This window comes from Bubalus kerabau, chromosome 13, assembly GCF_029407905.1.
Source record: "Bubalus kerabau isolate K-KA32 ecotype Philippines breed swamp buffalo chromosome 13, PCC_UOA_SB_1v2, whole genome shotgun sequence".
Lineage (NCBI taxonomy): Eukaryota > Metazoa > Chordata > Mammalia > Artiodactyla > Bovidae > Bubalus > Bubalus kerabau.
The window spans coordinates 482,706-510,449 of record NC_073636.1 but is presented as its reverse complement, the minus strand read 5'-3'; positions in this window follow the sequence as shown (position 1 = coordinate 510,449).

Sequence of the window (27,744 nt, the reverse complement as noted above, 5' to 3'; positions counted from 1 at the left end):
TGTTCTCCTCTAGGAGTTTTATAGTTTCTGGTCTTACGTTTAGATCTTTAATCCATTTTGAGTTTATTTTTGTGTATTGTGTTAGAAAGTGTTCTAGTTTCATTGTTTTACAAGTGGTTGACCAGATTTCCCAGCACCACTTGTTAAAGAGATTGTCTTTAATCCATTGTATATTTTTGCCTCCTTTGTCAAAGATAAGGTGTCCATATGTGTGTGGATTTATCTCTAGGCTTTCTATTTTGTTCCACTAATCTATATTTCTGTCTTTGTGCCAGTACCATACTGTCTTGATAACTGTGGCTTTGTAGCGGAGCCTGAAATCAGGTAGGTTGATTCCTCCAGTTCCATTCTTCTTTCTCAAGATCGCTTTGGCTATTCGAGGTTTTTTGTATTTCCATACAAATTGTGAAATTATTTGTTCTAGCTCTGTGAAGAATACTGTTGGTAGCTTGATAGGGATTGCATTGAATGTATAAATTGCCTTGGGTAGTATACTCATTTTCACTATATTGAATCTTCCAATCCATGAACATGGTATATTTCTCCACCTATAAGTGTCCTCTTTGATTTCTTTCACCAGTGTTTTATAGTTTTCTATATATAGGTCTTTAGTTTCTTTAGGTAGGTATATTCCTAAGTATTTTATTCTTTCCGTTGCAATGGTGAATGAAATTGTTTCCTTAATTTCTCTTTCTGTTTTCTCATTATTAGTGTATAGGAATTCAAGGGATTTCTGTGTGTTGATTTTATATCCTGCCACTTTACTATAGTCATTGACTAGTTCTAGTAATTTTCTGGTGGAGTCTTTAGGGTTTTCTATGTAGAGGATCATGTCATCTGCAAACAGTGAGAGTTTTACTTCTTCTTTTCCAATTTGGATTCCTTTTGTTTCTTTTTCTGCTCTGATTGCTGAGGCCAAAACTTCCAAAGCTATGTTGAATAGTAATGGTGAAAGTGGGCACCCTTGTCTAGTTCCTGACTTTAGAGGAAATGCTTTCAATTTTTCACCATTGAGGATAATGTTTGCTGTGGGTTTGTCATATATAGCTTTTATTATGTTGAGGTATGTTCCTTCTATTCCTGCTTTCTGGAGAGTTTTTATCATAAATGGATGTTGAATTTTGTCAAAGGCTTTCTCTGCATCTATTGAGAAAATCATATGGTTTTTATTTTTCAATTTGTTAAGGTGGTGTATTACATTGATTGATTTGCGGATATTGAAGAATCCTTGCATCCCTGGGATAAAGCCCACTTGGTCATGGTGTATGATCTTTTTAATGTGTTGTTGGATTCTGATTGCTAGAATTTTGTTAAGGATTTTTGCATCAATGTCATCAGTGATATTGGCCTGTAGTTTTCTTTTTTTGTGGGATCTTTGGCAGGTTTTGGTATTAGGCTGATGGTGGCCTCATAGAATGAGTTTGGAAGTTTACCTTCCTCTGCAATTTTCTGGAAGAGTTTGAGCAGGATAGGTGTTAGCTCTTCTCTAAATTTTTCGTAGAATTCAGCTGTGAAGCCGTCTGGACCTGGGCTTTTGTTGGCTGGAAGATTTTTGTTTACAGTTTCAATTTCCGTGCTTGTGATGGGTCTGTTAAGATTTTCTATTTCTTCCCTGGTCCAGTTTTGGAAAGTTGTACTTTTCTAAGAATTTGTCCATTTCTTCCACGTTGTCCATTTTATTGGCATATTATTGTTGATAGTAGTCTCTTATGATCCTTTGTATTTCTGTGTTTTCTGTTGTGATCTCTCCATTTTCATTTCTAATTTTATTGATTTGATTTTTCTCCCTTTGTTTCTTGATGAGTCTGGCTAATGGTTTGTCAATTTTATTTATCGTTTCAAAGAACCAGCTTTTGGTTTTGTTGATTTTTGCTATGGTCTCTTTTGTTTCTTTTGCATTTATTTCTGCTCTAATTTTTAAGATTTCTTTCCTTCTACTAACCCTGGGGTTCTTCATTTCTTCCTTTTCTAGTTGCTTTAGGTGTAGAGTTAGTTTATTTATTTGACTTTTTTCTTGTTTCTTGAGGTGTGCCTGTATTGCTATGAACTTTCCCCTTAGGACTGCTTTTACCGTGTCCCACAAGTTTTGGGTTGTTGTGTTTTCATTTTCATCCGTTTCTATGCAAATTTTGATTTCTTTTTTGATTTCTTCTGTGATTTGTTGGTTATTCAGCAGCGTGTTGTTCAGCCTCCATATGTTGGAATTTTTAATAGTTTTTCTCCTGTAATTGAGATCTAATCTTACTGCATTGTGGTCAGAAAAGATGCTTGGAATGATTTCTATTTTTTTGAATTTACCAATGCTAGCTTTATGGCCCAGGATGTGATCTATCCTGGAGAAGGTTCCATGTGCACTTTAGAAAAAGTTGAAATTCATTGTTTTGGGATGAAATGTCCTATAGATATCAATTAGGTCTAACTGGTCTATTGTATCATTTAAAGTTTGTGTTTCCTTGTTAAATTTCTGTTTAGTTGATCTATCCATAGGTGTGAGTGGGGTATTAAAATCTCCAACTATTATTGTGTTAGTGTTAATTTCTCCTTTCATACTTGTTAGCATTTGTCTTACATACTGTGGTGCTCCCGCGTTGGGTGCATATATATTTATAATTGTTATATCTTCTTCTTGGATTGATCCTTTGATCATTATGTAGTGACCTTCTTTGTCTCTTTTCACAGCCTTTGTTTTAAAGTCTATTTTATCTGATATGAGTATCGCTACTCCTGCTTTCTTTTGGTCCCTATTTGCATGGAAAATCTTTTTCCAGCCCTTCACTTTCAGTCTGTATGTATCCCCTGTTTTGAGGTGGGTCTCTTGTAGACAACATATGTAGGGGTCTTGTTTTTGTATCCATTCAGCCAGTCTTTGTCTTTTGGTTGGAGCATTCAACCCATTTACGTTTAAGGTAATTACTGATAAGTATGATCCCATTGCCATTTACTTTATTGTTTGGGGTTTGAATTTATACACCGTTTTTGTGTTTCCTGTTTAGTATTTGTTGGAGAGCTGGTTTGGTGGTGCAGAATTCTCTCAGCTTTTGCTTGTCTGAAAAGCTTTTGATTTCTCATTCATACTTGAATGAGATCCTTGCTGGGTACAATAATCTGGGCTGTAGGTTATTTTCTTTCATCATTTTAAGTATGTCTTGCCATTCCCTCCTTGCTTGAAGAGTTTCTATTGAAAGATCAGCTGTTATCCTTATGGCAATTCCCTTGTGTGTTATTTGTTGTTTCTCCCTTGCTGCTTTTCATATTTGTTCTTTGTGTTTGATTTTTGTTAATGTGATTAACATGTGTCTTGGGGGGTTTCGCCTTGGCTTTATCCTGTTTGGGACTCTCTGGGTTTCTTGGACTTGAGTGAGTATTTCCTTCCCCATTTTAGGGAAGTTTTCAACTATTATCTCCTCAAGTATTTTCTCACGGTCTTTCTTTTTGTCTTCTTCTTCTGGGACCCCTATGATTCGAATGTTGTAGCGTTTAATATTGTCCTGGAGGTCTCTGAGATTGTGCTCATTTCTTTTAATTCGTTTTTCATGTATCCTCTCTGATTCATTTATTTCTACCATTCTATCTTCGAATTCACTAATCCTATCTTCTGCCTCTGTTATTCTACTATTTGTTGCCTCCAGAGTGTTTTTAATTTCATTTATTGCATTATTCATTATATATTGACTCTTTTTTTATTTCTTCTAGGTCCTTGTTAAACCTTTCTTGCATCTTCTCAATCCTTGTCTCCAGGCTATTTATCTGTGATTCCATTTTAATTTCAAGATTTTAGATCCATTTCACTCTCCTTACTCGGAATTCTTTATCAGGTAGATTCCCTATCTCTTCCTCTTTTGTTTGGTTTGGTGGGCATTTATCCTGTTCCTTTATCTGCTGGGTATTCCTCTGTCTCATCTTGTTTAAATTGCTGAGTTTGGGGTGTCCTTTCTGTATTCTGGCAGTTTGTGGAGTTCTTTACTGTGGCATTTCCTCGCTGTGTGTGGGTTTGTACAGGTGTCTTGTCAAGGTTTCCTGGTTAGGGAAGCTTGTGTCCGTGTTCTGGTGGGTGGAGCTGTATTTCTTCTCTCTGGAGTGCAATGAAGTGTCCAGTAATGAGTTATGAGATGTTTGTGGTTTTGGGGTGACTTTGGGCAGCCTGTATCTTGAAGCTCAGGGCTGCGTTCCTTTGTTGCTGGAGAATGTGCTTGGTATGTCTTGCCCTGGAACTTGTTGGCCCTTGTGTGGTGCTTGATTTCAGTGTCGGTATGGAGGCATTTGATGAGCTCCTGTCAATTAATGTTCCTTGGAGTCAGGAGTTCCCTGGAGTCAGGGTTTGGACTTAAGCCTCCTGCTTCCAGTTATCTGTCTTACTTTTACAGTAGTTTCAAAACTTCTCCTTCTATACAGCACCATTGATAAAACATCTACGTTAAAGAAGAAAAGTTTCTCTACTGTGAGGGCCACTCAGAAAGGTTCACAGCGTTACATGGAGAAGAGAAGAGGGAGGAGGGAGTTAGAGGTGACCCAAATGAGATCAGGTGGAATCAATAGTGGAGAGAGTGGGCTGGCCAGTAGTCACTTCCTTATGTGCACTCCACAACTGGACCGCTCAGAGATGTTCACAGAGTTATACAGAGATGAGAAGAAGGAGGAAGGAGACAGAGGTGGCCAGAAGGATAAAAGGGGGGAATGAAAAGGAGGGAGACAGATCCAGCCAGTAATCAGTTCCCTAAGTGTTCTCCACCGTCTGGAATACACAGAAATTCACAGAGTTGGGTAGAGTAGAGAGGGGTTAGGGAGGAGACACAGGCGACCTGGTGGAGAAAAAGGAGAGTCCAAAGGGAGAGAGAGCAGTCAAGCCAGTAATCTCGCTCCCTAGTGAAAAATGGGTACTGAAGATTGGGTTCTTAAAGGTACAAAATTGGTAACAAATACATAAAAGCAAAAATTAAAAATCTAGAGTAGAGTTTGGAATTTCAAAAATACGATGTTAAAGAAAAGAAGAAGGAAAAGAAAGAGAGAAAAAACGAACAAAGAAAAACAAACAAGGTCGCAAAAATTATCAAGAAAATACAGGTACAAAATTGATAACTAATACCAAAAAGCAAAAATTAAAAATCTAGAGTAGAGTTTGGAATTTCAAAAATACAATGTTAAAAAAAAGGAAGAAGAAAACTAAAGAGAAAACAAACAAACAAAAACAAGCAATGTCGCAAAAATTATAAAGAAACTACAGGTACAAAATTGATATCAAATATCAAAAAGCATAAATTAAAAATCTAGAGTACAGTTTGGAATTTCAAAAATACAATGTTAAAGAAAAGAAGAAAAAAAACAAAACAAAAAAACAAGGTCAAAAAATTATTTTATATATATATATATATATATAAGTTTGCTGAAGAAGAAAAAAATAGGGTCTTTTTTTTTGCAAAGTAATAGGTTATAAAAGTGAAAATTAAATGAACAATAGAGAACTTAAAATTAAAAAAATTAAAAAAAAGTAAGAATGATCATAAAAATATATCTAGGACTTTCTCTGGTTTTGTTGTGAGTATCGTGGGTTCGGTTCATTTTTGGCTAGTTCCTTGGTCCGACTTATATTTCTCAAGATCTATAGGCGCCTTCCTATGTAGTCCTAGTAACCACAGGGTTTTAATCTATTGCCTGTAGCTTCCAAGGCGTTTCCCTCTGTTATAGCTTCTTTTGTTTGCTGGTCTCTTCAGTGTCTGGTTTACGCCCTGACACAAAGGGGACGGTGGAGGACACTTTTTTTTTTTAGGCTCACTTGTTCAGTTGCGCTGTGGGGAGGGAGGGAGGGAGTGATGCTGCAAACAAATAACACTGGCGTGCGCTTGCAGTGCCTCAGCCACACTGGGTCTGCCCCCGCTCACGGCACGTGTAGCCTCCCTGCCCACACTGCTCGGGCTCTAGGTTGTTCCACCGGGAACAATCCGAGGCTGGCCCTGGGCTGCATGCACCTCCCAGGTCCAAGCCGCTCAGGTTCAGGCACTCGGGTAGTCCTCAGAGGCACAGACTCGGTTGGGCCTGCGTTTTGTGCTCTTCCCAGGTCCGAGCAGCTCAGGTGATGAGGTGTTTGGCGAGCGCCAATGTTGTGATTTATCGCCTCCCCGCCACTCGGTTATCTGGGTGTAAAACAGGCGCACCTTCTCAGGCAGATGTTGACCGTCCAGATCCCCAAGAAGTTTTAGTTAGCAAAGAAGCCTGCTTACAGTTTTATAGATAATGTCTCTCTGGGGCTGCGATTGCCCCCTTCCGGCTCTGGCTGCCTGTCACCGGAGGGGGAAGGTCTGCAGCCGGCTATCTCTGTTCAGTCCTTTGTTCCGTGCGCGGGCCTGGCGGTGTCTTAGGTTAGGGCTGGCTTTTTGCGTGGTAGATATCCCAGAGTCTGGTTTGCTAGCCCAAGTTATTTCGTTCAGATAGCGCTCAGGGTATTCAGGCCAGATTCTTACTCTAAGCGATGCAGCCCACGCTGTGCCTCCCTGCCCAGCCCCTGCTTGCTAATGGTGTGAGCAGGTGTCTGCACTGCTTCGCGGCTGGGGGAGTTACCGTAGGGCTTGCAATCTGCGAGTTTTAATTGTTTATTTATTTTTATCCCCCTTATGTTGCCCTTTGTGCTTCCAAAGCTTGGCAAAGATTTGGCAGTGAAAAGCTTTCCTGGTGTTTGGAAACTTTTCTCTTTTTAAGACTATCTTCCCGGGACGGAAATCCCTCCCTCCCTCTTTTGTCTCTTTTTTTGTCTTTTATACTTTTTCCTACCTACTTTCCAAGAGTTGGGTTCTTTTCTGGGTGCCTGATGTCCTCTGCCAGCATTCATAAGTTGTATTGTGGAATTTACTCGACGTTTAAATGCTCTTTTGATGAAATTGTTTGGGGGGGAAAGAGTTCTCCCCATCCTACTCCTCAGCAATCTTGGCTCCTCTCTTGTGGAGTTTGGAGAGAGCACGCGGGATTGCTCTCCAGGCCATGCAGGAAAAGAAGGCCCTCATCTCGCGATGTCAGGGGAGTCTCGTGGTTTTTCTGGAGCTGCGGTGCCAGTGTGGGGTTTCTCACAAGGTACTACCGGGAGCTCAGGGAGCCTCTCGTGTGGTGTCATGGAAGTCAAGTCTCCATACGAGTGGCGAGGGGGCGCACGTCATTGCTCTCGAGTCATGGTAGTGGAATCAGGGCTCAAAGCAATGAAAAAGGATGCTCGAGGTCTTTCTTGGGTTGCGGCAGGAAACCCTGGGTTCCCTCGACTTGTGCCTGTGACCTCAGGTAGCTTCTCAGGGTGCCTCTGAGAAGTCAGGGATACTATGGAGCTGGGAGAGGCCTCTCGGGAGTCCACTGGGTTTGCTGCAATGGAAGAGGGCCTAATCTCGAGATCAGGAAGGAACCTCAGGGTTCCTCTCCATTTCTGACTCAGATTGCAGGGTCCCTGCAGAGTTGGGACAGGAGAGTCAGGCCTCGTCTTGTGTGGAGGAATGGAACTCCGCTTGCCTCTCGAGTTGTTCAAGGAGTGACAGGCCACTTGTCGAGCTGTGTGTGGAACCTGTGGTTTTTTCCAGACAATGCACGGGGGTGTCAGTGCCCCTTCGTGATGTGCTTTCATCCACAGGGTTGCCTTCGAAGTGGTGTGCAGGCATCGGGTTCTTATCAAGAGCGGACCAGGAAATCGGGGTCTTTTGGAATGCGGCACCACACACGAGGCTACGTCTCGAATTTCCTCGTGAGACGGGCCTCATGCTGAGGTGCCCCTGGAAGGTCGGGAAAGCCTTCCAGACAAAGCAGGTTAATCGACCCTACTGTCACGATCAGGAGGGGAGAAGGGGCTCAGATGAAGTGGTGCCGGGAACCTCGGTGTTCCCCTTGAATGAGACCGGTATGTCAGGGAACTTTTGGGGTCTCACGAAGCTTGCCAAATACTGTTTCAAACTTCAAGATGAAACGTGGGACTTCTCTTGAGACGCTGTGGCGGGCAAGGGCCTCATCTTGTGATGAAGGGGAAACCACGTGGTTTTTTTCGAGTTGCGATGGGATTGTTGACTTACGACGGGGAATTCAGGCTTCCTCTTCTGTTGGCCCAGGGAAGTCCATTCTTCCATTCGAGTTGCCAGGGAGAGCTGGGTGGGAATTGCTCTCGAGTCACGGCAGGTCAAAATAGACCTCATCTAGGCTTGTGTCCAGGACCTAATGTTCCTCTCCAGGGGCGATAGGGATCACGGGGACGCATTCCAGACTCACCCAGTGAGTCAGGCCTCGGATCGAGGGGAAGCAAAGGATTCTGATATCCTCCTGGGTCGCGATAGGTATGTCTTGGAGCCCACTGAGTGGCCTCCAGGGAGTCAAGCCTCCTGTGGAGTTGGAGAGAGGACTCGGGATTGCTCTCCAGGCCATACAGGAAAGAAGGCCCTCAGCTCGCAATGACGGGGGCGTCTTGTGGGTTTTCTCGAGTTGGAGCACAAGTATGAGTTTTCTCACGAGGTACGACAGGGAGCTCAGGGAGCCTCTCGTGTGGCGCCAGGAAAGTCAGGTGTCTATGCGTGTGATGAGGAGGAGCCCATAAATGCTCTCGAGTCATGGTAGGGAAATCGGGACTCAAGATGCGTTGAAGAAGGAGTCTCGAGGTCTTTCTCAGGTTGCGGCAGGAAACCCTGGGTTCCCTCGACTTGTACCGGTGACCTCAGGGAGCTTCTCAGGGTGCCTCTGAGAAGTCAGGCATACTGTGGACTTGGGAGGCGCTCTCGGAACTTCACTGGATTTGGTGCAATGGCAAAGGTTCTCATCTCGAGTTGAGGCAGGAACCTAAGGGTACCTCTCCATTTAAAACTCCGACCACAGGGTCCCTGAAGAGTTGGGACAGGAGAGTCAGGCCTCGTCTTGTGTGGAGGAATGGAACTCCACTTGCCTCTCGAGTTGTTCACAGGATAACAGACCATTTGTCGAGCTGTGAGTGGAACCTTTGGTTTTTTCCGTAAGATGTATGAGGGGGTCAGTGCCCCTTCGTGTTGTGCCTTCATCCACAGGGTTGCCTTCAAAGAGGTGTCCGGACATCGGGTTCTTATCAATAGCAGAGCAGGAAATCGGGGTCTTTCAGAACGTGGCACCATCCATGAGGCTACGTCTCGAATTTCTTCGTTAGACTGGTGTCATCCTGAGGTGCGCCATGAAGATCGGGAACCCCTTCCAGACAAAGCAGGGGAATCGACCATCTTGTCGCGATCAGGAGGAGTGAAAGGGCTCAGTTGAAGTCGTGCCGGGAACCTCGGTGTTCCCCTCGAGTGGGACCGGTGTGTCGGGAAACTTTTGGGGTCACTTCAAGGGTGCCAAGTACCGTTTTGCACTTCAATACGGACTTGGGGCTTCTCTTGACACGCTGTAGAGGGCAAGGGCCTCATCTTGGGATGACGGGGGAATCACGTGGTTTTTCTCAAGGTGCGGCGGGATTCTCGAGTTACGACGGGGAATTCAGGCTTCCTCTTGTGTTGGCCCAGGGAAGTCCAATCTTCCATTCGAGTTTCGAGGGAGAGCTGGGGTTTGCTCTTGAGTCACTGCAGGGCAAAAGTGACCTCATCTAGGCTTGTGTCCAGGACCTAATATTCCTCTCCAGGGCCGACAGCGATCTCGGGGTTGCATTCCAGACGCATCCTGGGAGTCAGAGCTCGACTCGAGGGGAAGCAAAGGACCCCGCTCTCCTCTTGAGTCACCGCAGGTGTCTCTTGGAGCCCACTGAGTGGCCTAAAGGGAGTCAAGCCCCCTGTGGAGTTTGGAGAGAGGACTCAGGATTGCTCTCCAGGCCATGCAGGAAAAGAAGACCCTCATCTCGCGATGACAGGGGCGTCTTGTTGGTTTTCTCGAGCTGCGGTGCCAGTGTGCGGTTTCTGACGAGGTGCGACGGGAAGCTCAGGGAGCCTTTCGTGTGGCACCAGGGAATTCAGGTCTCCATGCGCATGGCAAGGGGGAGCGCGTCATTGCTCTCGAGATATGATACGGGAATCGGGCCTCAAGACACGTTAAAGCAGGACTCTCAAGGTCTTTCTCGGGTTGCGGCAGGAAACCCTGGGTTCCGTCGACTTCTGCCGGTGACCTTAGGGAGCTTCTCAGGGTGCCTCTGAGAAGTCAGGCATACTGTGGATTTGGGACGGGCCTCTCGGGACTCCACTGGTTTTGTGGCAATGGAAAAGGGCCTCATCTTGAGTGGACGCAGGAACCTCAGGCTTCCTCTCCATTTCTGACTCGGTGCGCAAGGTCCCTAGAGTTGTGACAGGAGAGTCAGGCATCGTCTTGTGTGGAGGAATGGAACTCCGCTTGCTTCTCGAGTTGTTCACGAGGTGACAGACCACTTGTGGAGCTGTGTGAGGAACCTGCGGGTTTTTCCGGAAGATGCACGGGGTGTCAGTGCCCCTACGTGTTGTGCCTTCATCCACAGGCTTGCCTTCGAAGAGGTGTCCAGGAGTCTGGTTTTGATCAAAAGTGGACCATGGAATCGGGGTCTTTCGGCATGTAGTATGGCCCTCGAGGCTACCTATCGAATTTCCTCATGAGACCGGCCTCATCCTGAGGTGTGCCGGGAAGGTCGGGAATCCCTTCGAGACAAAGCAGTGGAATCGACCCTCCTATCGCGATCAGGAGAGGAGAAAGGCCTCAGATGAAGTGGTGCCGGAAACTTCAGTGTCCCCTCTAGTGAGATCGGTATATAGGGGAACTTTTGGGGTCGCATCAAGGGTGCCAAGTACTGTTTTGCACTTCAAGACGGAATGTGAGACTTCTCTTGAGACGCTGTAGGGGGCAAGGGCCTCATCTTGCAATACGGGGAACCACGTGATTTTTCTCGAGTTGCGGCGGGTTTCTCAAATTACAACTGGAAATTCAGGCTTCCTCTTGTGTTGGCTCAGAAAGGCCAATCTTCCATTCGAGTTGCAAGGGAAAGCTAGGGGTTGCGCTTGAGTCACTGCAGGGCCAAAGAGACCTCATCTAGGCTTTTGTCCAGGACCTAAGGTTCCTCTCCAGGGGCGACAGGGATCCAGGGTTGCATTCCAGACTCACCCTCGTAGTCAGGCCTCATCTCGAGGGGAAGCAAAGGACACCGCTCTCCTCCTGAGTATCGACGGGTATCTCTTGGAGCCCACTGAGTGACCTAAAGGGAGTCAAGCCTCCTTTGGAGTTTGGAGAGAGGATTCGGGATTGCTCTTCAGGTCATGCAGGAAAGAAGGCCCTCATTTCACCATGACAGGGGCGTCTCGTGGGTTTTCTCGAGCTGTGGCGCCAGTGTGGGGTTTCTCACGAGGTACGATGGGGAGCTCAGGGAGCCTCTCATGTGGTGCCAGGGAAGTCAGATCTTCATGCGCGTGGCGAGGGGGAGCGCGTCATTTTTCTCCAGTCATGGTAGGGGAATCGGGCCTCAAGACGCGTGAAGAAGGACTTGCGAGGTTTTTCTCAGGTTACGGCAGGAAACCCTGGGTTCCGTCGACTTATGCCCGTGACCTCAGGGAGCTTTTCAGGGTGCCTCTGAGAAGTCAGGGATACTGTGCAGTTGGGAGGGGCCGCTCCGAACTCCACTGGGTTTGGTGCAGTAGAAGAGGGCCTTATCTCGAGTTGAGGCAGTAACCTCATGGTTCCTCTCCATTTCTGAATCGGATCTCAGTGTCCATGCAGAGTTGTGACAGGAGAGTCAGGCCTCGTCTTGTGTGGAGGAATTTAACTCCTCTTGCCTCTCGAGTTGTTCACGGGGTGACAGGCCACTTGTCGATCTGTATGTGGAACTTGCGGGCTTTTCCAACGATGCAGGAGGGTGTCAGACCCCTTCGTTTTGTGCCTTCGTCCACAGGATTGCCTTCGAAGAGGTGTCCTAGCATTGGGTTCTTATCAAGAGCAGACAGGGAAATCGGGGTCTTTCGGCGTGTGGCACCAACCACAAGGCTACGTCTCGAATTTCCTCGTGAGACCGGCCTCATCCTGAGGTGCGCCGGGAAGGTCCGGAACCCCTTCCAGACAAAGCAGGGTAATCGACCCTCCCGTCGCGATCAGGAGGGGATAAGGGGCTCAGAACAAGCGGTGCACCGAACCTTGGTGTTCCCCTCGAGTGAGACCAGGGTGTCGGGGAACTTTTGTGCTAACATCAAGGTTGCCAATTATCGTTTTAAACTTCAAGGTGGAACGTAGGGCTTCTACTGAGACGCTGTAGCTGGCAAGGGCCTCATCTTGCGATGACGGGGGAACCACGTGGTTTTCCTTGAGTTGCAGCGGGATCTTCGAATTGCGACGGGGAATTCAGGTTTCCTCTTGTGTTGTCCCAGGGAAGTCCATTCTTCCATTCGAGGTGCGGGGGAGAGCAGGGGATTGCTCTCGAGTCACTTCAGGGCAAATGAGACCTCATCTATGCTTGTGTCTAGGACCTAATGTTCCTCTCCAGGGGCGACAGGGATCTCGGGGTTGCATTCCAGACTCACCTGAGGAGTCAGGCCTGGTATATAGGGGAAGCAAAGAATTCCGCTCTCCTCTCGAGTCCCAACGGGTATCTCTTGGAGCCCACAGAGTGGCCTAAAGGGAGTCAGGCCTCCTGTGGAGTTTGAAGAGAGGCCTCGAGATTGCTCTCCAGGCCATGCAGGAAAAGAAGGCCTTCATCTCGCGATGACGGAAGCGTCTCGTGGGTTTTCTGGAGCTGGGGAGCCAGTGTGGGATTTCTCACGAGGTATGACGGGGAGCTCAGGGAGCCTCTCGTGTGGCGCCAGGGAAGTCAAGTCTCTATGCGAGTGGCGAGGGGGAACGCGTCATTGCTCTCGAGTCATGGTAGGGGAATCGGGATTCAAGATGCGTTGAAGGAGGATTTTCGTGGTCTTTCTCGGGTTGCGTCAGGAAACCCTGTGTTCCCTCGACTTGTGCCAGTGACCTCAGGGAGCTTCTAAGGGTGCCTCTGAGAAGTCGCGATACTGTGGATTTGGGAGGGGCCTCTCGGGCCTCCACTGTTTTTGGTGTAATGGAAGAGGGCCTCATCTCGAGTGGAGTCAGGAACCTCAGGGTTCCTCTCCATTTCGGACTCCGATCGCAGGGTCCCTTCAGAGTTGGGACCGGAGAGTCAGGCCTCGTCTTGAGTGGAGGAATGAAACTCTGCTTGCCTCTCGAGTTGTTCATGGGATGACAGGCCTCTTGTCGAGCTGTGTGTGGAACCTGCGGCTTTTACTGAATGATGCACGGGAGTGTCAGTGACCCTTCGTTTTGTGCCTTCGTCCACAGGGTTGCCTTCGAAGAGGTGTCCGGGCATCGGGTTCTTCTCAAGAGTGGGCCGGGAAATCGGGGTATTTCGGCATGTGACACCACCCACGACGCTATGTCTCGAATTTACTCGTGAGACCGGCCTCATCCTTAGGTGTGCCGGGAATGTGGGGAACCCCTTCCAAACAAAGCAGGGGAATAGACCCTCCTGTCTCGAACAGGAGGGGAGAAGGTGCTCAGATGAAGTGGTGCGGGAACCTCGGTGTTCCTGTCGAGTGAGACCGGCGTGTCCGGGAACATTTGGTGTCGCATCAAGGGTGCAAAGTACCGTTTCGCACTTCAAGACGGAACGTGGTTCTTTTCTTGAGACGCCATAGCAGCAAGGGCCTCATCTTGGGATGACGTTGGAAACACGTGGTTTTTCTCGAGTTGCGGCGGGATTCTCGAGTTACGAAGGGGATTTCTGGCTTCCTCTTGTGTTGGCCCAGGGAAGCCCAATCTTCCATTCGAGTTGCGAGGGAGAGCTGGGGGTTGCGCTCGAGTCACTGCAGGGCAAAAGAAACCTCATCCAGGCTTGTGTCTAGGACCTAATGTTCCTCTCAAGGGATGACTGGGATCTTGGGGTTGCATTCTAGACTCACCCAGGAGTCAGGCGTCCTCTCGAGGGGAAACAAAGGACTTCTCTCTCTTCTCCAGTCGCGACGGGTATTTCTTGGAGCCCACTGAGTGGACTAAAGGGAGTCAAGCCTCCTCTGGAGTTTGGAGAGAGGACTCGGGATTGCACTCCAGGACATGCAGGAAAAGAAGGCCCTCATCTCACGATGTCGGGGGGGGGGTCTCGGTGGTTTTACCGAGCTGCAGCGCCTGTGTTGGTTTCTCAGGAGGTACGACGGGGAGCTCAGGGAGCCTCTTGTGTGGCGCCAGGGAAGTTAGGTCTCGATGCGTGTGGCGAGGGGGAGCGCGTCATTGCTCTCGAGTCATGGTAGGGGACTCAGGCCTCTAGACGCGTTGAAGGACTCTCAAGATCTCTCTCGGGTCTTGGCAAGAATACCTGGGTTCCCTCGACTTGTGCCGGTGACCTCAGGGAGATTCTCCGGGTGCCTCTGAGAAGTAAGGGATACTGTGGAGTTGGGAAAGACCTCTCGGGACTCCACTGGGTTTGGTGAAATGGAAGGGGGCCTCATCTCGAGGGGAGGCAGGAACCTCAGGGTTCCTCTCCATTTCTGATTCCGATCGCAGCCCCTGCATAGTTGGGAGAGGTGAGTCAGGCCTTGTCTTGTGTGCAGGAATGGACCTCCGCTTGCCTCTCGAGTTGTTCACTGGGTGACAGGCACTTGTTGAGCTGTATGAGTAACCTGCGGTCTTTTCCGGACGATGCACGGGGGTGTCAGTGCCCCTTCGTGTTGTGCCTTCATCCACACTATCTTCGAATAGGTGTCTGGGCATCGCGTTCTTATCAAGAGCGGATCGGGAAATCGCGGTCTTTCGGCATGTGGCACCACCATCGAGGCTACGTCTCGAATTTCCTCGTGAGACAGCCTCATCTGAGGTGCGTGGAGAAGGTCGGGAACCCCTTGCAGACAAAGCAGGGGAATTGACCCTCCTTTCGCGATCAGGAGGGGAGACGGGGCTCAGATGAAGTGGTGCCAGGAACCTCGGTGTTCCCCTCTAGTGCGACCCGTATGTCGGGGAACTTTTGTGGTAGCATTAAGGGTGCCAAATATCATTTCGCACTTGAAGACAGAACGTGGGACTACTCTTGAGACGCTGGAGCGGGCAAGGGCCTCATCTTGCAATGACGGGGGAACCACGTGGTTTTTCTCAAGTTGAGGCGGAATTCTCGAATTACTACTGGGAATTCAGGCTTCCTCTTGTGTTGGCCCAGGGAGGTCCAATCTTACATTCGGGTTGCGAGGGAAAGCTGGGGATTGCTCTCGAGTTACTGCAGGGCAAAAGCGACCTCATCTAGCCTTGTGTTCAGGACCCAATGATCCTCTCCAAGGGCGACAGGGATCTCGGGTTTGCATTACAGACTCACCCGGGGAGTTAGGCCTCGTCTCGAGGGGAAGCAAAGGACTCGGCTATCCTCTCGAGTTGCGACGCGTATATCTTGGAGCCCACTGAGTGGTCTAAAGGGAGTCAAGCCTCCTCTTCAGTGTGGAAAGAGGACTCGGGATTGCTCTCCAGGCCATGTAGGAAAAGAAGGCCCTCAGCTCGCGAGGACGGGGGCGTCTCAGGGGTTTCCTCGAGCTGCGGCGCCCGTGGGGGTTTTCTCCCGAGGCACGACGAGGATCTCAGGGAGCCTCTCGTGCGGCGCCAGGGAAGTCAGGTCTCCATGCGCGTAGCCAGGGGGAGCGCGTCCTGGCTCTCGAGTCACGGGAGGGGACTAGGGCCTCGAGACGCGTTGAAGAAGGACTCTCGAGGTCTTTCTCGGGGGGCGGCGGGAAACCCTCGTTTCCCTCGCCTTCTGCCGGGGACCTTAGGGAACTTCCCAGGGTGCCTCTGAGGGGCGAGGGATCCTGTGGAGGTGGCGGGGCACCTCGGGACTCCACTGGGTCTGGCGCAACGGAAGAGGGCCTCACCTCGAGGGGAGGCAGGAACCTCAGGCTTCCTCTCCGTTTCGGACTCCGACCGCAGGGTCCCTGCAGAGTTGGGACAGGAGAGTCAGGCCTCGTCTTGTCTGAGGAAGGGAACACCGCTGGCCTCTCGAGTTGCTCAGGGGGTCTCAGGCCCCTCGTCGAGCTGTGTGTGGAACCCGCGGTTCTTTGCGGACGATGCACGGGGGTGGCAGTGCCCCTTCGTGTTGTGCCTTCACCCACAGGGTTGCCTTCGAAGAGGGGTCCGGGCCTCGGGTCCTTCTCAAGAGTGGACCGGGGAATCGGGGGCGTTCAGCATGTGGCCCCACCCACGTGGCTCGTCTCGAATTTCCTCGTGAGACCGGCCTCATCCTCAGGTGCGCCGGGAAGGCCGGGAACCCCTTCCAGACCAGGCAGGGGAATCGCCTCTCCTGTCGCGATCAGGAGGGGAGAAGGGGCTCAGAGGAAGCAGTGCCGGGACCCTCGGTGCTCCCCTTGGGGGACCCCGGCGTGTCGGAGGACTTTTAGTGGTCGCAGGAAGGCTGTCAGGGACCGTCTCGCCCTTCAGAGCGGAACAGGGGACTTCCCTTGAGACGCCGTGGCGGGCAAGGGCCTCATCTTGCCAAGCGGTGGGAACCACGTGGTTTTTCTCGAGTTGCGGCGGGATTCTCGAGTTACGACGGGGATCTCAGCGTTCCCCTTGGGTTGGCCCTGGGAAGCCCAATCTTCCCCTCGGGTTGCGAGGGAAAGCTGGGGGTGGCGCTCGAGTCACTGCAGGGCCGAAGAGACCTCACCTAGGCGTGTGTCCGGGACCTAATATTCCTCTCTAGGGAAGGCAGGGATCTCGGGGTTGCATTCCAGGCACCCCGGTGAGTCAGGCCTCGTCTCGAGGGGAAGCCAAGGACACCGCTCTCCTCTCGTGTCTCGATGCGTGTCTCTCGGAGCCCCCTGAGCGGCTTCAAGGGAGTCCAGCCTCCTCTTCCGTTTGGAGAGAGGACCCGGGATTGCTCTCCAGGCCATGCAGGAAAAGAAGGCCCTCAGCTCGCGAGGACGGGGGCGTCTCAGGGGTTTCCTCGAGCTGCGGCGGCCTTGTAGGTTTTCTCCCGAGGCACGACGAGGATCTCAGGGAGCCTCTCGTGCGGCGCCAGGGAAGTCAGGTCTCCATGCGCGTGGCGAGGGGGAGCGCGTCCTGGCTCTCGAGTCACGGGAGGGGACTAGGGCCTCGAGACGCGTTGAAGAAGGACTCTCGAGGTCTTTCTCGGGGGGCGGCGGGAAACCCTCGTTTCCCTCGCCTTCTGCCGGGGACCTTAGGGAACTTGCCAGGGTGCCTCTGAGAGGCGAGGGATCCTGTGGAGGTGGCGGGGCCCCTCGGGACTCCGCTGGGTCTGGCGCAACGGAAGAGGGCCTCACCTCGAGGGGAGGCAGGAACCTCAGGCTTCCTCTCCGTTTCGGACTCCGACCGCAGGGTCCCTGCAGAGTTGGGAGAGGAGAGTCAGGCCTCGTCTTGTCTGAGGAAGGGAACCCCGCTGGCCTCTCGAGTTGCTCAGGGGGTCTCAGGCCCCTCGTCGAGCTGTGTGTGGAACCCGCGGGTCTTTGCGGACGATGCACGGGGGTGGCAGTGCCCCTTCGTGTTGTGCCTTCACCCACAGGGTTGCCTTCGAAGAGGGGTCCGGGCCTCGGGTCCTTCTCAAGAGCAGACCGGGGAATCGGGGTCGTTCGGCATGTGGCCCCAACCACGTGTCTCGTCTCGAATTTCATCTTGAGACCGGCCTCATCCTGAGGTGCGCCGGGAAGGCCGGGAACACCTTCCAGACCACGCAGGGGAATCGCCTCTCCTGTCGCGATCAGTAGGGGAGAAGGGGCTCAGAGAAAGCGGTGCCCCGACCCTCGGTGTTCCCCTCGGGGGACCCCGGCGTGTCGGAGGACTTTTGGGGGTCGCAGGAAGTCTGTCAGGGACCGTTTCGCCCTTCAGGGCGGAACAGGGGACTTCCCTTGAGACGCCGTGGCGGGCAAGGGCCTCATCTTGCCAAAAGGTGGGAACCACGTGGTTTTTCTCGAGTTGCAGCGGCATTCTTGAGTTACGACGGGGATCTCAGCCTTCCCCTTGGGTTGGCCCTGGGAAGCCCAATCTTCCCCTCGGGTTGCGAGGGAAAGCTGGGAGTGGCGCTTGAGTCACTGTAGGGCCTAAGAGACCTCACCTAAGCGTGTGTCCGGGACCTAATTTTCCTCTCCAGGGAAGCCAGGGATCTCGGGGTTGCATTCCAGGCTCCCCCGGGGAGTCAGGCCTCGTCTCGAGGGGCAGCCAAGGACTCCGCTCTCCTCTCGAATCGCGACGCGGTTCTCTTGGAGCCCCCTGAGCGGCCTCAAGGGAGTCCAGCCTCCTCTTCCGTTTGGAGAGAGGACCCGGGATTGCTTTCCAGGCCATGCAGGAAAAGAAGGCCCTCAGCTCGCGAGGACGGGGGAGTCTCAGGGGTTTCCTCGAGCTGCAGCGCCCGTGGGGGTTTTCTCCCGAGGCACGACGAGGATCTCAGGGAGCCTCTCGTGCGGCGCCAGGGAAGTCAGGTCTCCATGCGCGTGGCGAGGGGGAGCGCGTCCTGGCTCTCGAGTCATGGAAAGGGACTAGGGCCTCGAGACGCGTTGAAGAAGGACTCTCGAGGTCTTTCTCGGGGGGCGGCGGAAAACCCTCGTTTCCCTCGCCTTCTGCCGGGGACCTTAGGGAACTTCCCAGGGTGCCTCTGAGAGGCGAGGGATCCTGTGGAGGTGGCGGGGCACCTCGGGACTCCGCTGGGTCTGGCGCAACAGAAGAGGGCCTCACCTCGAGGGGAGGCAGGAAACTCAGGCTTCCTCTCTGTTTCGGACTCCGACCGCAGGGTCCCTGCAGAGTTGGGACAGGAGAGTCAGGCCTCGTCTTGTCTGAGGAAGGGAACCCCGCTGGCCTCTCGAGTTGCTCAGGGGGTCTCAGGCCCCTCGTCGAGCTGTGTGTGGAACCCGCGGGTCTTTGCGGACGATGCACGGGGGTGGCAGTGCCCCTTCGTGTTGTGCCTTCAACCACAGGGTTGCCTTCGAAGAGGGGTCCGGGCCTCGGGTCTTTCTCAAGAGCGGACCTGGGGAATCGGGGGCGTTCGGCATGTGGCCCCACCCACGTGGCTCGTCTCGAATTTCCTCGTGAGACCGGCCTCATCCTGAGGTGCGCCGGGAAGGCCGGGAACCCCTTCCAGACCACGCAGGGGAATCGCCTCTCCTGTCGTGATCGGGGGGGAGAAGGGGCTCAGAGTAAGCGGTGCCGGGACACTCGGTGTACCCCTCGGGGGACTCCGGCGTGTCGGAGGACTTTTGGGGGTCGCAGGAAGGCTGTCAGGGACCGTTTCACCCTTCAGGGCGGAACAGGGGACTTCCCTTAAGACGCCGTGGCGGGCAAGGGCCTCATCTTGCCAAGTGGTGGGAACCACGTGGTTTTTCTCGAGTTGCGGCGGCATTCTCGAGTTACGACGGGGATCTCAGCCTTCCCCTTGTGTTGGCCCTGGGAAGCCCAATCTTCCCCTCGGGTTGCGAGGGAAAGCTGGGGGTGGCACTCGAGTCACTGCAGGGCCGAAGAGACCTCACCTAGGCGTGTGTCCGGGACCTAATTTTCCACTCCAGGGAAGGCAGGGATCTCGGGGTTGCATTACAGGCTCCGCCGAGGAGTCAGGCCTCGTCTCGAGGGGAAGCCAAGGACTCCGCTCTCCTCTCGAGTCGCGACGCGTGTCTCTTGGAGCCCCATGAGAGGCCTCAAGGGAGTCCAGCCTCCTCTTCCGTTTGGAGAGAGGACCCGGGATTGCTCTCCAGGCCATGCAGGAAAAGAAGGCCCTTAGCTCGCGAGGACGGGGGCATCTCATGGGTTTCCTCGAGCTGCGGCGCCGGGGAGTCAGGTCTCCATGCGCGTGGCGAGGGGGAGCGCGTCCTGGCTCTCGAGTCACGGGAGGGGACTAGGGCCTCGAGACGCGTTGAAGAAGGACTCTCGAGGTCTTTCTCGGGGGGCGGCGGGAAACCCTCGTTTCCCTCGCCTTCTGCCGGGGACCTTAGGGAACTTGCCAGGGTGCCTCTGAGAGGCGAGGGATCCTGTGGAGGTGGCGGGGCACCTCGGGACTCCGCTGGGTCTGGCGCAACGGAAGAGGGCCTCACCTCGAGGGGAGGCAGGAACCTCAGGCTTCCTCTCCGTTTCGGACTCCGACCGCAGGGTCCCTGCAGAGTTGGGACAGGAGAGTCAGGCCTCGTCCTGTCTGAGGAAGGGAACCCCGCTGGCCTCTCGAGTTGCTCAGGGGGTCTCAAGCCCCTCGTCGAGCTGTGTGTGGAACCCGCGGGTCTTTGCAGACGATGCACGGGGGTGGCAGTGCCCCTTCGTGTTGTGCCTTCACCCACAGGGTTGCCTTCGAAGAGGGGTCCGGGCCTCGGGTCCTTCTCAAGAGCGGACCGGGGAATCGGGGGCGTTCGGCCTGTGGCCACACCCACGTGGCTCGTCTCGAATTTCCTCGTGAGACCGGCCTCATCCTCAGGTGCGCCAGGAAGGCCGGGAACCGCTTCCAGACCACGCAGGGGAATCGCCTCTCCTGTCGCGATCAGGAGGGGAGAAGGGGCTCAGAGGAAGCGGTGCCGGGACCCTCGGTGTTCTCCTCGGGGGAACCCGGCGTGTCGGGGGACTTTTGGGGGTCGCAGGAAGGCTGTCAGGGACCGTCTCGCCCTTCAGGGCGGAACAGGGGACTTCCCTTGAGACTCCATCGCGGGCAAGGGCCTCATCTTGCCAAGCGGTGGGAACCACGTGGTTTTTCTCGAGTTGCGGCGGCATTCTCGAGTTACGACGGGGATCTCAGCCTTCCCCTTGGGTTGGCCCTGGGAAGCCCAATCTTCCCCTCGGGTTGCGAGGGAAAGCTGGGGGTGGCGCTCGAGTCACTGCAGGGCCGAAGAGACCTCACCTAGGCGTGTGTCCGGGACCTAATTTTCCTCTCCAGGGAAAGCAGGGATCTCGGGGTTGCATTCCAGGCTCCCCCGGGGAGTCAGGCCTCGTCTCGAGGGGAAGCCAAGGACTCCGCTCTCCTCTCGAGTCGCGACACGGGTCTCTTGGAGCCCCCTGAGTGGCCTCAAGGGAGTCCAGCCTCCTCTTCCGTTTGGAGAGAGGACCCGGGATTGCTCTCCAGGCCATGCAGGAAAAGAAGGCCCTCAGCTCGCGAGGACGGGGGCGTCTCAGGGGTTTCCTCGAGCTGCGGCGCCCGTTGGGGTTTTCTCCTGAGGCACGACGAGGATCTCAGGGAGCCTCTCGTGCGGCACCAGGGAAGTCAGGCCTCCATGCGCGTGGCGAGGGGGAGCGCGTCCTGGCTCTCGAGTCACGGGAGGGGACTAGGGCCTCGAGACGCGTTGAAGAAGGACTCTCGAGGTCTTTCTCGGGGGGCGGCGGGAAACCCTCGTTTCCCTCGCCTTCTGCCGGGGACGTTAGGGAACTTGCCAGGCTGCCTCTGAGAGGCGAGGGATCCTGTGGAGGTGGCGGGGCACCTCGGGACTCCGCTGGGTCTGGCGCAACGGAAGAGGGCCTCACCTCGAGGGGAGGCAGGAACCTCAGGCTTCCTCTCCGGTTCCGACTCCGACCTAGGGTCCCTGCAGAGTTGGGACAGGAGAGTCAGGCCTCGTCTTTTCTGAGGAAGGGAACCCCGCTGGCCTCTCGAGTTGCTCAGGGGGTCTCAGGCCCCTCGTCGAGCTGTGTGTGCAACCCGCGGGTCGTTGCGGACGATGCACGGGGGTGGCAGTGCCCCTTCGTGTTGTGGCTTCACCCACAGGGTTGCCTTCGAAGAGGGGTCCGGGCCTCGGGTCCTTCTCAAGAGCGGACCGGGGAATCGGGGTCGTTCGGCCTGTGGCCCCACCCACGTGGCTCGTCTCGAATTTCCTCGTGAGACCGGCCTCATCCTCAGGTGCGCCGGGAAGGCCGGGAACCTTTTCCAGACCACGCAGGGGAATCGCCTCTCCTGTCGCGATCAGGAGGGGAGAAGGGGCTAAGAAGAAGCCGTGCCGGGACTCTCGGTGATCCCCTCGGGGGAACCCGGCGTGTCGGGGGACTTTTGGGGGTCCCAGAAAGGCTGTCAGGGACCGTCTCGCCCTTCAGGGCGGAACAGGGGACTTCCCTTGAGACGCCGTGGCGGGCAAGGGCCTCATCTTGCCAAGAGGTGGGAACCACGTGGTTTTTCTCGAGTTGCGGCGGCATTCTCGAGTACGACGGGGATCTCAGCCTTCCCCTTGGGTTGGCCCTGGGAAGCCCAATATTCCCCTCGGGTTGCGAGGGAAAGCTGGGGGTTGCGCTCGAGTCACTGCAGGGCCGAAGAGACCTCACCTAGGCGTGTGTCCGGGACCTAATATTCCTCTCCAGGGAAGGCAGGGATCTCGGGGTTGCATTCCAGGATCCCCCGGGGAGTCAGGCCTCATCTCGAGGAGAAGCCAAGGACTCCGCTCTCCTCTCGAGTCGCGACGCGGGTCTCTTGGAGCCCCCTGAGCGGCCTCAAGGGAGTCCAGCCTCCTCTTCCGTTTGGAGAGAGGACCCGGGATTGCTCTCCAGGCCATGCAGGAAAAGAAGGCCCTCAGCTCGCGAGGACGGGGGCGTCTCAGGAGTTTCCTCGAGCTGCGGCGCCCGTGGGGGTTTTCTCCCGAGGCACGACGAGGATCTCAGGGAGCCTCTCGTGCGGCGCCAGGGAAGTCAGGTCTCCATGCGCGTGGCGAGGGGGAGCGCGTCCTGGCTCTCGAGTCACGGGAGGGGACTAGGGCCTCGAGACGCGTTGAAGAAGGACTCTCGAGGTCTTTGTCGGGGGGCGGCGGGAAACCCTCGTGTCCCTCGCCTTCTGCCGGGGACCTTAGGTAACTTGCCAGGGTGCCTCTGAGAGGCAAGGGATCCTGTGGAGGTGGCGGGGCCCCTCGGGACTCCGCTGGGTCTGGCACAACGGAAGAGGGCCTCACCTCGAGGGGAGGCAGGAACCTCAGGCTTCCTCTCCGTTTCGGACTCCGCCCGCAGGGTCCCTGCAGAGATGGGACAGGAGAGTCAGGCCTCGTCTTGTCTGAGGAAGGGAAACCCGCTGGCCTCGCGAGTTGCTCAGGGGGTCTCAGGCCCCTCGTCGAGCTGTGTGTGGAACCCACGGGTCTTTGCGGACGATGCCCGGGGGTGGCAGTGCACCTTCGTGTTGTGCCTTCACCCACAGGGTTGCCTTCGAAGAGGGGTCCGGGCCTCGGGTCCTTCTCAAGGGCGGACCGGGGAATCGGGGGCGTTCGGCATGTGGCCCCACCCACGTGGCTCGTCTCGAATTTCCTCGTGAGACCGGCCTCATCCTGAGGTGCGCCGGGAAGGCCGGGAACCCCTTCCAGACCACGCAGGGGAATCGCCTCTCCTGTCGCGATCAGGAGGGGAGAAGGGGCTCAGAAAAAGCGGTGCCGGGACCCTCGGTGTTTCCCTCGGGGGACCCCGGCGTGTCGGGGGACTCTTGGGGGTCGCAGGAAGGCTGTCAGGGACCGTTTCGCCCTTCAGGGCGGAACAGGGGACTTCCCTTGAGACGCCGTCGCGGGCAAGGGCCTCATCTTGCCAAGAGGTGGGAACCACGTGGTTTTTCTCGAGTTGCGGCGGCATTCTCGAGTTACGACGGGGATCTCAGCCTTCCCCTTGTGTTGGCCCTGGGAAGCCCAAACTTCTCCTCGGGTTGCTAGGGAAAGCTGGGGGTTGCGCTCGAGTCACTGCAGGGCCGAAGAGACCTCACCTAGGCGTGTGTCCGGGACCTAATATTCCTCTCCAGGGAAGGCAGGGATCTCAGGGTTCCATCCCATTCTCCCCCGGGGAGTCAGGCCTCGCCTCGAGGGGAAGCGATGGACTCCGCTCTCCTCCCGAGTCGCGACGCTGGTATATTGGTGCCCCCTGAGTGGCCTCAAGGGAGTCCAGCCTCCTCTTCACTTTTGAGAGAGGACTCGTGATTGCTCTCCAGGCCAGGCAGGAAAAGAAGGCCCTCACCTCACGAGGACGGGGGCATCTCAGGGGTTTCCTCGAGCTGCGGCACCCGTGGGGGTTTTCTCCCGAGGCACGACGAGGATCTCAGGGAGCCTCTCGTGCGGCGCCAGGGAAGTCATGTCTCCATGCACGTGGCGAGAAGGAGCGCGTCATTGTTCTCGAGACATGGGAGGAGACTAGGGCCTCAAGACGCGTTGAAGGACTCTCCATGTCTTTCTCGGGTTGCAACATGAAACCCTCGTTTCCCCCGACTTCTGCCGGGGACCTGAGGGAACTTCCCAGGGTGCCTCTGAGAGGTGAGGGACGCTGTGGAGTTGGTGGGGCCTCTGGGGACTCCACTGGGTTTGTCGCAATGGAAGAGGGCCTCATCTCGAGTGGAGGCAGGAACCTCAGGCTTCCTCTCCAATTCTGCCTCTGATCGTAGTGTCCCTGCAGAGTTGGGACAGGAGAGTCAGGCTATGTCTTTTCTGAGGAATGGAACTCCGCTTGCCTCTCGAGTTGTTCATGGGGTTTCAGGCCCCTTGTCAAACTGTGTGTGGAATCTGCAGGTTTTTCCAGACGATGCATGGGGTTGTCAGTGACCCTTCGTTTTGTGTCTTCATCCACAGGGTTGCCTTTGAAGAGGTGTCCGGGCATCGTGTTCTTATGAAGAGCGGACTGGGAAATCGGGGTCTTTCAGCATTTGGCACCACCCACGTGTCTACTCTCGAATTTCCTCATTAAACCGGCCTCATCCTGAGGTGTGCCGCGAAGGTCATGAAACCCTTCCAGACAAAGCAGAGGAATCGACCCTCCTGTGGCGATCAGGAGGGGAGAAGTGGTTCAGATGAAGTGCTGCTGGTTACCTCGGTGTTTCCCTCAAGTGAGACAGGTATGTCGGGTAACTTTTGGGGTCGCATAACGCGTTCCAAGTAGCATTTCGCTCTTCAAATTGGAACATGGGACTTCTCTTGGGGTGCTCCAGCGGGCAAGGGCCTCATCTTGGAATGACTGGGGAACCACTTGGTTTTTGTCTAGTTGCGGTGGGATATTTGAGTTACCACAGGGAATTCATGCTTCCTCTTGTGTTGGCCCACAAAAGTCTTATCTTCCATTCGAGATTCGAGGAAGAGCTGGAGGTGCGCTCTAGTCACTGAAGGCAAAAGAGACCCCACCAAGGCTTGTGTGCAGGACCTAATGTTCATGTCAAGGGGCGACAGGAATCTCGGGGTTGCATTCCAGACTCACCCTGGAGTCAGGCCTCGTCTCGAGGGGAAGCAAAGGACTCTGCTCTCCTCTCGAGTCGGACGGGTATGTCTTGGAGCCCACTGAGTGGCTTAAAGGGAGTCAAACCTCCTTTGGTGTTTGGAGGGAGGACACGGGATTGCTCTCCAGGCAATGCATGAAATGAAGGCCCTCATCTCCCGATGACTGGGGCGTCTCGTAGGTTTTCTCGAGCTGTGGCGCTAGTGTGGGGTTTCTCACGAAGTAAGACTGGGAGCTCAGTGAGCCTCTCATGTGGTGCCAGGGCAGTCAGGTCTCTATGCACGTGGTGAGAGGGAGCCCGTCATTGTTCTCGAGTCATGGTAGGGGAATTGGGCCTGAAAACGTGTTAAAGAAGGACTCTCGAGGTCTTTCCCAGATTGCAGCAGGAAACCCTGGGTTCCATCGACTTGTGCCAGTGACCTCAGGAAGCTTCTCAGCGTGCCTCTGAGAAGTCAGGGTCACTGTGGAGTTGGAAGGGGCCTCTCGGAACTCCACTGGGTTTGGTGCAATGGAAGAGGGCCTCATGACAAGTTGAGGCAGGAACCACAGGGTTCCTCTCCTGGCTTCGAATGCGCCGGATCTGACTCGGATCGCAGAGTCCCTGCAGAGTTGGGACAGGAGAGTCAGGCCTCATCTTGTGTGGAGGAATGGAACTCCGCTTGACTCTCGCGTTGTTCATGGGGTGACAGGCCACTTGTCGATTTGTATGTGGAACTTGCAGGTTTTTCTGGACGATGCACTGGGGTGTCACTGCCCCTTCGTGTTGTGCCTTGTTCCACAGGATTGCCTTTGAGTTGGGTTCTGCCATCGGGTTCTTATCAAGAGCGGACCAGGGAATCGGGGTCTTTGGCATGCCGCACCACCCACGAGGCTATGTCTCGAATTTCCTCGTGAGACTGGCCTCATCTTGATGTGCGCCAGGAAGGTCGGGAACGCCTTCCACACAAAGCAGGGGAATCGAACCTCCTGTCGCGATCAAGAGGGGAGAAGAGTCTCAGATGAAGTGGTGCCGGGAACCTCGGTATTCTCCTCAAGTGAGACTGGTATGTCGGGGAACTTTTGGGGTCGCATCAAGGGTTCCAAGTAACTTTTCGCTCTTCAATACGGAACGTGGGACTTCTCTTGAGACGCTGTAGCGGGCAAGGGCCTCATCTTTCGATGACGGGGGAACCACGTGGTTTTTCTTGAGTTGGGGCGGGATTCTCGAGTTACAACCGGGAATTCAGGCTTCCTCTTCAACTGGCCCAGGGAAGTCCAGTTTTCATTCGAATTGTGAGTTAGAACTGGGGATTGCTCTCGAGACACTGCAGGGCCAAATAGACCTCATCTAGGCTTGTGTCCAGGACCTAATGTTCCTCTGCTGGGGCGAAAGCGATCTCAGCATTGCATTCTCGACTCACCCGGGGAGTCAGAGCTCGTCTCGAGGGGAAGCCAAGGACACCGCTCTCCTGTCAAGTCGCGACGGGTATATCTTGGAGCTCACTGTGTGGCCTAAAATGAGTCAAGCCTCCTGTGGAGTTTGGAGAGAGGACTCAGGATTGCTCTCCAGGCCATACAGCAAAAGAAGGCCCTCATCTCGTGAGGACTGGGGCGTCTCGTGGGTATTCTCGAGCTGCGGCTCCAGTGTGGTGTTGCTCACGAGGTATAATGGGGAGCTCAGGGAGCCTCTCCTGTGGCGCCAGGGAAGTCAGGTTTCTATGCGCGTGGCTAGGGGGAGCGCGTCATTGCTCTCGAGGCATGGTAGGGGGATCGCACCTCAAGACGCGTTGAAGAAGGACTCTCGAGGTCTTTTACGGGTTGGGGCAGGAAACCCTTGGTTCCCTCGACTTGTGCCGGTGATCTCAGGAAGGTCTAAGGGTGCCTCTGAGAAGTCAGGGATACTGTGCAGTTGGGAGGGGTCTCTCGGGACTCCACTGGGTTCGGTGCAATGGAAGAGGGCCTCATCTCGAGTGGAGGCAGGAAACTCATGTTTCCTCTCCTGACTTCCCCTGGGCCAGATCTGACTCGGATCGCAGTTTCGCTGCAGAGTTCGAACAGGAGAGTCAGGCCTCGTCTTGTGTGGAGGAATGGAACTCTGCTTGCCTCTCCAGTTGTTCACGGGGTGACAGGTCACTTCTCGAGCTGTGTGTGGTACCTGCGGGTTTCTCCGGACGATACCCAGGGGTGTCAGTGCCCCTAAGTGTTGTGCCTTCATCAAAAGGGTTATCTTCAAAGAGGTGTCCGGGCATCAGGATCTTATCAAGAGCGGACCGGGAAATCGGGGTCTTTCGGCCTGTGTCACCATCCACGTGGCTATGTCTCGAATATCCTTGTGAGACCGGCCTCATCCTGAGATGCACCGGGAAAGGTGGGAACCCCTTCAAGACAAAACAGGGGAATCGACCCTCCTGTCGCGATCAGGAGGGGAGAAGGGGCCCAGATGTAGTGGTGCCGGGAACCTCGGTGTTCTCCTCGAGTCAGACAGGTGTGTCGAGGAACTTTTGAGGGCGCATCAAGGGTGCCAATACCGTTTCGCACTTCAAGACGGAACGTGGGACTTCTCTTGAGACGCTGTAGGGGGCAAGGGCCTCATCTTGGGATGACGGGGGAACCACGTGGCGTTTCTCGAGTTGTGGCGGGATTCTCGAGTTTTGACGGGGAATACAGTCTTCCTCATGTGTTGGGCCAGGGAAGTCCTATCTTCCATTCGAGTTTAAAGGGAGAGCTGGGGATTGCTCTCGAGTCACT